The sequence below is a fragment of the Andrena cerasifolii genome, chromosome 1 (assembly GCF_050908995.1).
Source record: "Andrena cerasifolii isolate SP2316 chromosome 1, iyAndCera1_principal, whole genome shotgun sequence".
Taxonomy (NCBI): Eukaryota; Metazoa; Arthropoda; class Insecta; order Hymenoptera; family Andrenidae; genus Andrena; species Andrena cerasifolii.
In genome coordinates this window covers 17577228-17590888 of record NC_135118.1, presented here as the reverse complement: position 1 = coordinate 17590888, position 13661 = coordinate 17577228, and the positions used below count along the sequence as shown (strand labels likewise).

Below are 13661 nucleotides of genomic sequence, written 5' to 3'. Positions count from 1 at the left end.
AAGTACGAGGGAAGACTGAATTGATGCTGAACGACTTGGGGACTGTACTGATCGTCTTACAGAATTGGGTCGAGCTGTATCGTCGAAGCGACCAGAGTGTTCGTAGTTATTAAACCGGACCCTTAAAGAGTCTCTTTGCGTTATTAAAACGTATTAGACAGTTCGGAACGGAGGATTGACAGTCCGAGGAAAAGCGACGGGGGTTCAGTTTCTGAAAAAGGAACGCTGGGTCTTTCGGTATTAAGGGGTTGTACCTAGTCAGGCGGCCGAAAAGAGGAGTATATTTGTGAATTTTCTTTGAAGGTGCGCAAGCGTATATTTTAACAAAACTTTTTGCACTTAAAAGAGCAAGATTTAAAGGACATTTGGTAATTTTTTCGTAGAAAAATATTTACGTTTATTGAAAGAGGCGAATATTTGTGAATTTTCTTTGCAGAGGCGGAAGCGTATAATTTTATAAAAGTATTTGCGCTTAAAAGAGCAACATTTAAAGAACATTTGGTACATTTTTCGTAGAAATGTTTATGATAAACGTAAATATTTTTCTACGAAAAAATTACCAAATGTTCTTTAAATGTTAAGTTTTGTAAAATTATACGCTTCCGCTTCTGCAAAAAATTCGCAAATATTCGCCTCTTTTCGGCCGCCTGACTAGGTATAACCCCTTAAGGGGGGAGGTCACCTTCAGAGGCCAAAATCAGGCCCTTCTTCAAACGCATATTCTGAAGTAATAAATGGATATAGAGATAATTTTTGTTTTAATTTTTAAGCGTCATTTCGTTGACTTTAATGCGCAAAAAGGAAATTTTAAATATATTTATAGGGAAAAAGTTATAAATATAAATGTGAGAGCCTGTACGTGATGCACCGTTTGATGGTGAACACGATTCCAGACAGGTGAATTACCAAAAGCACAAAGTAAAGGCATTTTTATAATCTGTAAGACAGTCTCCATCTTGTGCAGGAAGCAAAATTTTGATAAACAAATTAATACAATTTTTATGTTGATGTTTCTGATTTTATCCGTTTTTGCTGGAAAAATATTTTTTATCTTTTTTTAAAGAATTTATATTGAAAGTGTGCTAATGATACATGCGGGGAATAGTTTCCTGCAGCTCTCTGTAAATTTTCGTTCAAATCGTTGGAACAATTTTCGAGAGTTTATGTTCTCCATTTTGGAAAACGTAGTTTCTGGGAAATCGCGTTTAAAGTTGGACATCGTTATACGATCTCATGTGCAGGTTCGTACAATTTTTACTGCAATTCCTTCAATTTTTGGAATTTCGGGGCCCGGTTGCGCTTAAAATACGTAGAAAAACCAGCTTTCGAAAATTTTAAGAATTCTTCATCGTCTCTTCGGAGAAACCTAATTAACCGATGACAATGGAGCGTATGGTTGCGAAGGTGTAATGTTAATTAACTGAGTCCCTTCATTAAGCGTACAGGACGCTAGCAGCGTAACCTAGTTGGCGTCAGATATTTTTTCCCGCCAAGTGCAGATGTGTATATTTATCTTAATTTATAGTATTCTGCGTGCTGTCAAACTACTTAGTTCTCAAATCAGTCCAGGGTTTTTGAAACTTAGTTATTATGGCAGATGGAGTTTCCTCGAAACTTGATGTGGAGTAACTAAAGTTTAGGTGTATCCAAGGTCAAGTACGTCTTCTTAAACCCGAGTTAAACCTTATTTCTCAAAACTAAAATTTAATACCCACTGAATTCTGGATACGATTAAATTGTAATTAAACCCCGCGTATGTACGTTGAAACCGATTTCTCATCGAAATGAGTATTCAAGATGGAAATTTCTATTGCAATTGACGCACAAACTCCGGCGCAGTTAATTTAAATGCGAGGTTAAACGAAACTTTAGTGAAGTTTTAAATAATAAATACGTCATGCGATACTGTGTTACTCGTTTTGTATGGTTTGAACTGTGTAACGTGGACCGATTGTTTGCTACGAATTAAATAACAAATCCACCGCATTGACAAGGTGCAATCTTATTCAACAAGTATTTATTTCACGTGGTTACGAGCACGTGGTTGTTTACAAATTGTATTAATAGTGCAGCGGGACAATAGCAACGAAGTATTGAGAACGCTCGTAATTAACTGAAGTGAAACTGACAGCTGAATATTAATAAATGGTAGCTGCATATTTCCATATCATTGAAACTGCATTTAATACTTCAATGGAATATCAACGACTGTTATAAAATTCATTTAAAAAAACGCAACGCCAACCACAGCGGCACTGCCGAATAAAATATTAATGAACGACGCTGAATTAAACATATTACAACCTATCGTTGTTTCCGTGTTCGATTTTTGACGTGTCAAGGCTGTTATCAGACCAATAAGTGATTAAGTGAAATTACAGCTAATAAGCTGAGGACAAAGCTGACTTGGGCATACAGATTTTAGTGATCCATGTTCCCTCGCTGACTTCAGTCAGCTCCTAATCCAATAATTAGTAATCGCGAGTGGAGCTTTGGGAGACCCTGTTTTGGGCACGTAATTCTGTCTTCCGGGCGGCTTTGAGCGAAGGTACACAAACAGGCGCCGTGTCATGCGAAGAAGGAATCGATAACCGATTGTTTCGCCATCGAATGGCTTGGAGGCGATTATAGAAGCCGTAGTGGTCGATCAGTTATTTTGCACCACTATCGACGACGTTAATTCACTTGTCCGAAACTGTCACTGTCGCCCTAGCGGTCACACTGACGGTAACAGTTGGCCACGTTTTGCAACATTCACACGAACCGTGCCCCTCTAATGATACTTTAACCGTTTTAATTGAAAACGCAATTATTTGCACCGAAACATGCTCGTTAAATCTCACGCAGTTCAAATTTCACTTTAATTCTCTTCTCCGTTCCACATCAAGGGACGTTTCATTCCAACTTTGCCGAATTCGTAACAAGCGAAAATTATCGGGAAAAGTACACACGATTGAAAACACTTTATTCGGATCGTTTTAAGAGAAATTGGATTTTCTCGTGCGCAATTCGCCGTTTTGAAAAATAGTGAGCTATCTATTCTTTGAAGCGTTAATTAACCCAAAAGGGTTATACGAAATAATTTGGTTAATTAGCCGAAAAGGGTTAATTAACCCAAGGCTATTCCCCTCCGAGTTTATTAAAGCTACACTCTACATTATAAACACACCAATTATTCCCTTCAAACTTAGTATACACTATACGCTCTACTACACCCTGATAAGACTTTCCCTTTCTACTTCATCAAATATAAAATTTAAAATACTCCACATGCATATATATGAACGCACATTTTCTACCCAAAAATTGTATTTCAAAACACTCGAAAATTCCACGCACATCCTCGCTAATAGTTCCGAGTTCTCCGAAGGCCAACTGAAATTCCCAACTTCGAGCAGTGTTCTTCTCCTCGACAGATTAGTAGAACCAGGGACAAAGTGAAATTCAACTTTGTTAAGGCGCAACGCTCCTCGAATCGTCAGCCTTGAGATTCAATCCCTTTGACTTAGTTTCAAGAGAGAAGGGCTTAGCTGGCGCTTTTCAACTAATTTTCGATCGAACCGTCACGTCTGGGGCGTACAGGAGGGGGTGTCGTCAAAGAATTGAAATTTAGAGGCGAAATATACGTTGTAAATGCAACGATGCAACGCTACTACAGGAATGAACTGAACTCACAATGAAGCTCTCAGTTGCATTACATCTGAGTAGTTACTCCAGCGAGAGGGGTTAATCGTGAAACACTTCCTGAACTTGCAACGGGATCATGAGCTTCCTCGTCGCAGTATGTACATAAGCTCCTTTCTACGCGTGACAGAAGGGAAATTCAAATGTGCTACAAGTGAACTACATACGTATAAGGGCAACGTAATACTTAATTTCCCTTTAAAGAGAGAAGATCGTATAAATCGAACGAAAAATCGAAAAAAAAAAATTTCCACAACTACATAAGTATAAGAGCAACGTATACTTAATTTCCTTTTAAAGGGACAAGATCGTATAAATCGAACGAAAAATAGAAACAAAAAATTTTCCACCACCGCTTCTCCGCAATCGCTTCTAAAACATTTCGAAAATATATTCTCAAAATTATAGGCCGAAATTCAACTCCGTGTCGATACTAGAGCCTGGTGAGTGAGCGCGCCTCCGAGTGTCGAGCACACCTAAAACGCACTGTAAAGGGAGAACACTATAAATCAACCGAAAAGTTAAAAAAATTCCATATACCGTTTCTAAAACGTTTCAAAAATATATTCTCAAAGTTATAGCCCGGAGTGAGCGCGCCTCCGAGCGCCGAGCATACCTAAAACGCAATTTAAATGCCTTTTTCCTGAAACCACGTTTTCAAAATTGGAGCCGGGGATAACTCAAAAAATATTTCACCAATTAACTTCAAATTTTGCAGACTTCTAGTTTATAATATTCCCCAGAATATGAACCACGATGTTTAACCAAATTATTAATTTTAATTACTCTTTCTAAACAAATAAAACGCGAATTTTTGGCGAAAATGTTTGAAGTTACGCCATTTTTAAAATATGCAATTTTTTTACATCATTTGTGGTTCATATTCTTAAATTTGGCACAGAAATTGAAAAACAATTTATTGGTCTGTCTCACATAAATACCGGAGACGTTACAACCGGCGCAATTTTGCATCTCGAAAAAAAAACTATTTCAAATACTGCTCTATTCCTTTTGTATTTATTATAATTTCACTGTCATAAATTTCTCTTTACATGTTATAACGTTAAATAATATACCCTTAAAGTTACGAAAGGATTAGCGCGATGATATCTTTGCAAAAAATTCCTAGAAATTGATACGAATCGTTTATACAGGCTTCTCCCCTTAACGCGATCGAAACGTCTAAATCAACTAAAATCTGTGAAAACAGCGGTTGAAGTCTGTCTACCATAATGTAATGGATATCTAAGAAACCTTCCCCGCATATTCCTCGAAGTAAATTAACGCGAACTCCAATCATAATAAAACGAAGGTCTTGAATCAACACAGCTCCATCAGCCACAAAACTCACCCCTTTACCCTGAATCCCACTTACGAGGCCAACTAAGCCGCAATTATTGGCGTCTGGAGGCCAACAAAATAAAAACAACAGCCTGACGTTTAATGGCCAGTCGCGCATAAACATGTGGCGCGATTGACTATGAAATGGTACTAAACGTTGGATCCTAAACACCAACTGAACGTCCCATTAAGGCTGGAACAGACGCGTCGAGTAATTTAGTTCAGTAGCGAGTAATTTAGTAATTTACCATTGTTTTACTAAACTACCTGACTAAATTTTAGTGTTCACGCACGAAAAAGTACTAAATTACTGGACGTGTCTGAGTCAGCCTTTCGCTTCGTATAAACAACACCGGAGTGCGGGTGCGCGGATTAAACAAATCGCCGGAGCGTTTGGTGACGATGGCAATTAACAGTTAAACGAGGCGAAGTTTCTTCTTTGAGCGGCTACGTTTGAACCGCGTCCCCCATTGAAACAGTAGAAACGACTCGAGCGAAGAAAACCCATCGTGAGCGGACAATAAATCCGGATTTAAATTAATGATCACGGAAAATCGCGAAAGTTTCAGCCGGGTCGGGAAGGAAAAATTCCATTAGGGGGCGAGCTCGAGCCAAGTTGGACACTGGCGAGATCGTTTCCGCTCCGCTTTTTGCCGAGGCTCCGGAGTCGATCGAGCACTCTCGCTTTTTCCGCGATTCAAGCTGACCTTTGTCTCTAATGCGGCGCGATGCGGCGCGTATTCGCGCGTTTCCCTCCATCGATACACGGTCGCCAGAGACCTGGCAGATGCAGGTGAGTCTACGATGCATCAACGTAAGGTGCGCGCCGCTGTAACGTCTGAGAGCGTTCCTCCACTTGCGTGGCACCCTTTCTGCGCCAGAAGCGCGGTCACACGACACCCCTGCAACGCGAAATCCCTCGAACGCGACTCCTGTCGCCATGCAACTTCGGTTCGACCACTTGGCAAGCCGCAAGAGCGGGCCAAGAAGTCCCACAGACACGTAAGAAATGGAGGAACATCCGCCACGAATCATAATTCACCGAGCCGTGAATCTCGATGACAGACAAGGAAGTTTGGATCGCCCGGAGCCCGGGGAGGGAAACTGTTTCGTCGTTTGCACCCGAGCATCATCGAGCAGGCTTCGACGTTCGTCTTCCCTGCACGAGACTCACAGTCGGTGGATCGTTTCAAAGGGGCTCGAGGATGGTATTGAAAGAGAACGCGATCTGTCGGGACCAAGCGACAATCGGCACGCGGTGATTTCATTGAAGAAAGAAGAGTGCAACGGCTCCTCGGGAAATTTTGAGGAGGGTTACTAGCGGAAACTGTCGCCAAACGAAATCGCTAAGGGGTTGTCACTCAGAAACTTTAAGGCACGTACGTTCCATCCGAAGTCCCGTCGAAGATCCCGTGGAACAGCTGGATGTCGTCCTAGGACAGCTGCGGAACACCACGAAATTGCACTGGAATTTCAATGTCGCGCGACGCGAACCACGAAACGAACGGGCGAGCGTCGAAGCAGACACGAACGGAGGGAAAGCGACACCTCCGAGGCGCGGGAGGCCAGTCGCGAAACGCGAACCAAACCCAACTGAAGTGCGATGTTTCTATACCCGCGACCGCGCCCCCGCCGTCCCCCTTCTCCCCCGATTAAAACCACCCGCGCACGCGTTTCGCTCCAGAACTCGGCTACGGGGTTGCTCCAGTCTTCTTTGGGCCACTATCCTCGGTCAGCACTCGAGATTTCTGAATTTTTTGACAGCACCAAGGAGAAAGTCTCGCGGTGAACGTACGGGGGAAAAGGTCGCTTATTTGCGGAGGATGTTACGCGATTGCTTTCGTTCCATCTTCGGGAGATCCAGGATGGCTTGCACTTAAATGTGACTGCAGGGTAGGTTTTAAAAATGTGAGTCGATGTTTGATGAATAATACAAGGTGAAAGGACCGAAGTTCATTTCGAGAAGAACTGTTGTCGGTCGAAAATAAAGGCTATTTTCAAGGCATCCATTTCGACTATAGTTCGTTGGGCAATACAAAGCGATAGGCTTTGAAACGCCATCCTGTTTAACAGGGAAACAAAAATACAAATACAAATAATGAAATGTAACTTTTTACGAAAAATCTTTATTACCAACTGAAAATACATATATTCAAATAATATTTTATGCTTCTAGATTGACAATTTTTGTGTACTTTGGCCACAACATACGATAACGTTAGGCTCTGCAAAAAAAAAATTTGCAAAACGGGCGGTCGTGCAACTTTCTAACGTTTGCTCTGAATTGAAAAATTCGAACGTTTTCTTAAAGTATATTACGATAGCTTCGGTTGATCGTACAGATTTAAAACAATATTCATTTTTGAAGAAATGGTGAACTCTGAAAGAAAGGGTATCAAAAATCAACATGTATGTTCTATGTTACGGTTAAATGTATTATTCGATCAAAACACTTGTACGCTTGACTGAAGATAATTTTATTGTGAATATTCCCTGAAAATTTCAAGCGAATCCGATAAAAATTGACCGAGTTATGAATCCGCCCGTTTGAAAAATGCCGTTTCGAGATAATCGCGTTTAAACAATATATAAGCTCATAATCCCTATTGTTAGATACATTTGAATTCTTGGGCATAAACATTGCGGGCGATTGACGCCAAGTTACCTATGCGTGCACTCGATTATGAGCGCTGCGCTACCTATACAAAACCTTCAGCAGCTCCCGGAATTTTTCGAGATCTACTTTGAAATTATGCAGGTATATTTTTAAGACCCCAAATGGGTATTATGAAAATGCACAAAAAGGAAGAAAAAAAATCACAGTGGCTTTCTCCCTTAAGGGGTTACGGCACCCTGAGACGCTGAAAACAGCGCCAAATTAGGCGAATTTTTTTTATGATACTATGAGATTGAAAATCATTTCTATACTTCTTATGTTTTGGGCATGTATTAATGAATATATCCTATAAATATTGCACAGAAATATTAAAAAGTGGTCGCGTTATATGTTGTCCCGCGAAGCTCCTCGGAATCACATCTTTCAAATTGGCTAGCAGCATAACTTGGACAATATTTATGCCAGTCACTTGAAATTTTAATAGTATGTTCTATAGTAGATTATCTACAGAAGTGCACGCGGATTTTACGATTCATTAAAAACTTTTTTGCTACAGGCACTTTTAGACACAATTTATTCTGCTAAAACTGATATTCTCTTCAAATGTCCACGATTTTCACAAAAATCAGCATTTTGACAAATCGCTAGGTACTTCTGTAGTAAATGTCATGTAAATAATGAAAATTCTCAGTTTTTTTATCCTACGTCAAAGTATACTGGACTTCCGCTGCTAGCCGTGGAGAGTGTCGTTTCAAAAACTGGAAGAATGAAAGAGCACCAGCAGCGCCATTCTGTTTAAAAAAAAATAGTTACCATTTATTTTTACACACCATAAGACATGTAGAATGAAGCCCTTGAAAAAGTGGTTTCATTTCTTTTCTAATTTCGCCCGGAAAAAATTCCAAAACTTACATATGATTTTGGTAATGGAATAGCTGGTGTTAAGATCACTGTTTGGGGAAGAGCTCTTCAATTATTCGACAGCCAAGAGAACTGCCACAGGAGCAATTGGTACGCGATAAATTATTTTAGCCTGCGGTGGAAGCACACGCCACGAAAGGGCTGAATTCATCCCACTGACATTTGCAGTTCACTTTGATTGTAAATTTGATTTTCCGAAGCGGCTCTTTCTGGGCAAGTTTCAGTAATTCGCTAATTTCAAGGGGAAACTTCGCAGATGTGCTCCAAGAAGGTAATACTTCGTGAACGGATCTCGAGCCGGAGAAGATACCTACCTGCAGTTTACGTCATTGGCCGCAGTGCTACGCGATTCCCAAGTAACATGTAGGTATCCGCGTGTACCTACACACACGTTTCGAGTTTCGTTCCGAACTCTTCATCGTGCAACGATATCCTTCAGAGGAGTTTCGAATCGCTCATTTGATCATACGTGAAACGATACCTTGCGTCATCGATTTGCCTTCGAAAACCTTTAAATGCGATCTCACGGTCGCGAAATTATTCCGAATATCTTTTGACGCTACCGCCCAACGGGAACGTGGGTGCAGCAGGTAGACGCTGTCATTTTTTTTTCTACAAACAGTATTTTCCAGGAACGTCAGTCCATGAAGTATGAATGATGTAAAATGATGTGCAACAGAGTGAAAAACCTGGCTGGTCTCTGCACAGAGCACACAGAGAGTTGGACGAAGGTAAAGCGTCAAAGTATAAAGACATAACGAGCCGCGTATAAAACATGCCAAGCTCAACGGTGGAAGAGGAAATAGCGGCAAGGCGACAATATTTCTGAGGCTCTTAAACCGCGACGACTTAGATGCTACAAAAGAAAGTCCAATTTTCAAGACCACGTTTAAAGGGGTAATTTGACGTGAATACGTAGTATTCAGTAAAACGTGGGTTACGTAACAATTTCCAAATATTATAAATTTCCTCTGAAAAGTAGAAGTTTCTACCAAATGCTCTGTAAATTGCAGTGATAGAGGAACTGGTCTAAAAATGGACTAGCACTTTCATTTCAGCATTTTTGCTACACCTGTTGAAGATTTTTATGATGCGACACTTGAATCTACAAAAAAAATGCCAAATCACTTAATCCAAAAAACATAATTCTCTCGATAAATCCTAACTGACTTAAAGTAGATAAAGCAATGATTTTCTTTAAATCAAACTCAAAATTAGCAATTAAACCGGGCATTATTATTGTAAAAACCTATGTAAAAAGCTATGTGTTAAATATGTTTACTTTATGATATGGAGTTGAAATAAGCTGAGCAAAAGTAATGTTTGTTCTAAATTATATATTTAAAACAACAGTAGGAATCTTCGTTTTTGAAAGTGTGGCCTAAACATGGGCTACTATCGAAATAATCTAAACGAACAGTGAAAACTGCATATTTTCAGATTTAATTTTTTGAAGTCATGTCCTAAATGCTAATAAAAATAAACTTAGATGCTGATGGTGTGTTTACAGCAGTCACAGATGTACCAAAAGTTCTCCCTGTGTGTCTTCAGAGAAAACGCCTTCGCAAAACATGCAACTCGCATCCTCGTCATCTGAGCGCCCCTTCTGAGAAATTTCAACGTCGCTGAAATCGTCTTCAGCTCTGTAGACCGTATTTAGACTATTTCATGGGCGCTCAGAGCGGTGAAAGTCACTACAAAAAAATATGCTGGAACAAGTTTACCATGTCAACAATATAGTGTTCATAGCAAATTAGCTTTTAGTTCACCAGATTATTGTTAAAAAAATAAAACAAACATACTTGTAAAGTCTTTTAAGATTCATTTGTGCGTTCTTTTAAGACGTTTTGCAACACAACAGATTAACCAAACAAATGCTAGCTATTATCCGTTTCCCACAGCTCATTTTCCTTCTCAGTCGTACTTTTACACCTTTTCCGATAAAGCGAAACACCTACTGTGACCCAATACTTCAACTACTTAGCCCATATTTAGACCCTAGCCTATAAATGCACCACTTCCTCTACTTCTCACGAGATAAAAGGAATCAAAATAGTTGTTAGCCTTAGGATCCTACCGTATTAATGTCATTTAATTCTAAACCTCCACGTGCAAAAATTTTATAATAGTAGTGCTTAAAGTAGCCACTTGTAGGGTGACCGTACCTAATATCGCCTAGCAAAAGTTAAATCGCTGTCAATTGAATAATAATTGATATTTTTGCATGCAATTCCTGTGAAAGCAAAGAGAAATTATTCATCTTTCATGCAGCATAAATTAGAATTGTTGAAACCTATGCATTTTTAATTAGGAATTAAAAAACGTAAGACATGCAAAAATCCGGCCCTGAAAAATGTGTACCTAATATCGTCTACTGAAGAAATATCGATTAATTCATGTATATATGAATTTTTAAAGTCATTTTCACATGTGCTTTTATTATTTCTTGCTCCATAATTGTTTTTTTATCCATCTTTGATTTTATTTTTATTACAAACATATAGAAATAGTATTTTTAAAATATTTTATTTTCTACGTTCGGAGGATGTACATGTTGGACAAATAAAGTTTATTTCAAACTATTTTATTTGTAACAAACATTGCATCGAAACCAGTGTTCTCCGGTAGGCGGTACTGAGAACACGCAGACTGCTAAAAAAAAACGCTATTTTCATTGCGAAAATTACTTGAATCCATTTCATTCCTTAAGTACATCATTAATTAGGTATGTCTAGTAGATATTCTTGCATTCACAAAATTATTAGACTTACCTTCTCCGAATGTGATGTAAAATTATTGTGGAAGTCCAATAAATTTGTACATTACAGATTAAGATTCTCTAAAATACTTCCCTTTCTGTACTTGTTGATCACATGGCGCTGCAATTACAGTATGTCTTCCGACGTAGGTTTAGGTACTAATTCAGTGCATAACCGATAAATTGTAGTGCTTACTTTGCGAGATATAGCGAGTGGCGATATTAGGAACCTGGGCGATATTAGGTACAGTCAGCCTATGTTATACGTAGATCAGATTGAAGGAAGAAGCACGATACATGCTTCTATTCTCTGTACTGGAAGAAACGAAAAACAAATATGCACTGTAAGTATTGTAAAACGAATTCCATCGTCCGTCAGATTTGGAAAATATTTTGTTTAAACGTGGATACACCAGATGTTTGACTTTATAACGTAAACAAAGGTATGTCAATCGTGCAATCGAGCGTTTGTAAACTTCAGACCGCCGTGGCCAGAATAAACATTTTTGTTGATGAATATGTGTCGTGATTGAACAACATATAGTCTTTCGTACCTCGTTGACTGCTATGTTTACGTGCAAATGTTTACCTGAACTCGGTCGAATTTATTACACAAAATCGCGTTTCAATTATTGATTTGATTTTAGAACAGTGGTGAACCAAATGTTCTTAAATGGTTGCTCGCAGTCTGGAGGTACACTAGGGACAAAAAAGTTGCCACTTTTTTATTTGTTCTATTTTTGTTATTTTTTAGCACACATTTGGGACTGTGGTATGTTTACTATGCATATTCTGATGGAGAATTTAAAGGTGTACAACACCCAGTTAAAGTTGAATTTATTTAACTGACAAACAAAAGTGTTATATGACATTGAACGGGGTAACACATTTTTGGGGCCGACAAAGAAGTTACCACGTTTAGTAACTTTTTAAATTGTCCTAAAAGCAAAAGGTGCCCCTACAAAATATTAGATTTTTTTTTATTAATGTTTAAAAGTTGTAATTTTTTGTTGGCATTAAAAGTGTGTTGTCTTGTTTAATGTTATGCAGGGTTTTTGTTTGTTAGCTAAATCAATTCAACTGTAACTGGGTTTTATACAGCTTTTAATTCTCTTCCAGAATATGTATATTGGGCACATACGGCAGTTTTGTGTTGATATTGAAAAGTAATACAAGTAGGGTGGTTCGAAAAAGTGGTAACTTTTTTGTCCGCTACTATAGTAGAAGAACGATTCTTTGGGAATTTATTTCAGAAAGTGTACATGCACATTTTTATGCAAAGGTTCTTGTATTCAGATGAGGGACACTTTAACAGGTTATTATATTATGTTTTAGTGTAGAAGTATTTATTTATTGCAAAAATACAACTGATTTCCCGAAATGGGTTTTTCTCAAAAAAACCGCTTCACCAATCTTTTTGAAACTTTGTAGGTTCCTTTTAGACATTTAAATCTAGTCTTTAATCAAAGCATTTGTTTTCCCAACGCATAGTTTTTATTTGATGGATGAAAAATGAGTGCTCCCAGGAAATCAGTAGTAATTCCCCAATAGCTAAATACTTTTACACCAAAAAATAATATAATAGCCTGTTAAAGTGTCCCTCGTCTGAATACAAAAACCGTTGCATAAAAATATGCATGTACTTTCTGCAATAAATTCCCAAAGAATCGTTCTTTTTCTACCTCCTCACTGCGAGTAACCCCTTAATAGACAATACTCTAAACGAAGGAAACTGATGGAAAATATTTCTTTAGCTCACCGTGTCTTGGAAGATCTTAGATTCACCTATCATCTCGGAATCTAGCAGTGTTCTTATCTATTTCATAGATCGATGCTCGTTGCTCGCTTCGCGTCGAGTCCCTGGAATTTGAGGGAATTGTGTTAGACGTTCCAATCCTCCCGCAATCTCAGATAGCGGTATTATAAAATCCTTGTATAAAAAGAATTTGCCTACAAAATCGGGACCCACAGAGATGTGCTTGAATAGAAGCTACCTGATCCCCCAAGCCCAACCTAATCATGTTAAGTACAAAGATTAAGTAAATTGGCAGAGCGATTGATACGGCTGTACATTACAGGACAAATCTACTTCAGAAGGTGCAGAAGCAGGCTCGACTTCAGTGGTCGTTAACCAAAATTCCATCCCACAAGAGTAGGTACAGTTAAACGCACTGCCTTTGATGGCAGTCTCCACAGACTCTTCCGTTTCATCTCATTTATGTCGTTATTGGATCCGCGCACACGATGTCCAGCCTGTGCACGCGCGCATGGACGCCCTCGAACACGAGACCGCTATAGAAATCGAATGTGATATTACAAACGAATGTACCGAACGTGGCT

At 38.9% G+C, this 13661-nt stretch overlaps 1 protein-coding gene across 8 annotated transcripts in view; it reads right to left on the bottom strand.

The window, feature by feature from the left end:
* Positions 1–6608, bottom strand: part of Nmdar2 (glutamate ionotropic receptor NMDA type subunit 2) — a 265424-nt gene extending 258816 nt beyond the window's left edge. For all 8 annotated transcript variants that reach the window (XR_013085217.1, XM_076810952.1, XM_076810972.1 and 5 more), the window contains exon 1: positions 6409–6608. The gene's annotated coding sequence lies outside the window, so the exon portion shown is untranslated. The remainder of the gene's footprint in view (positions 1–6408) is intronic.
* Between the last annotated feature and the right edge of the window lie 7053 nt (positions 6609–13661).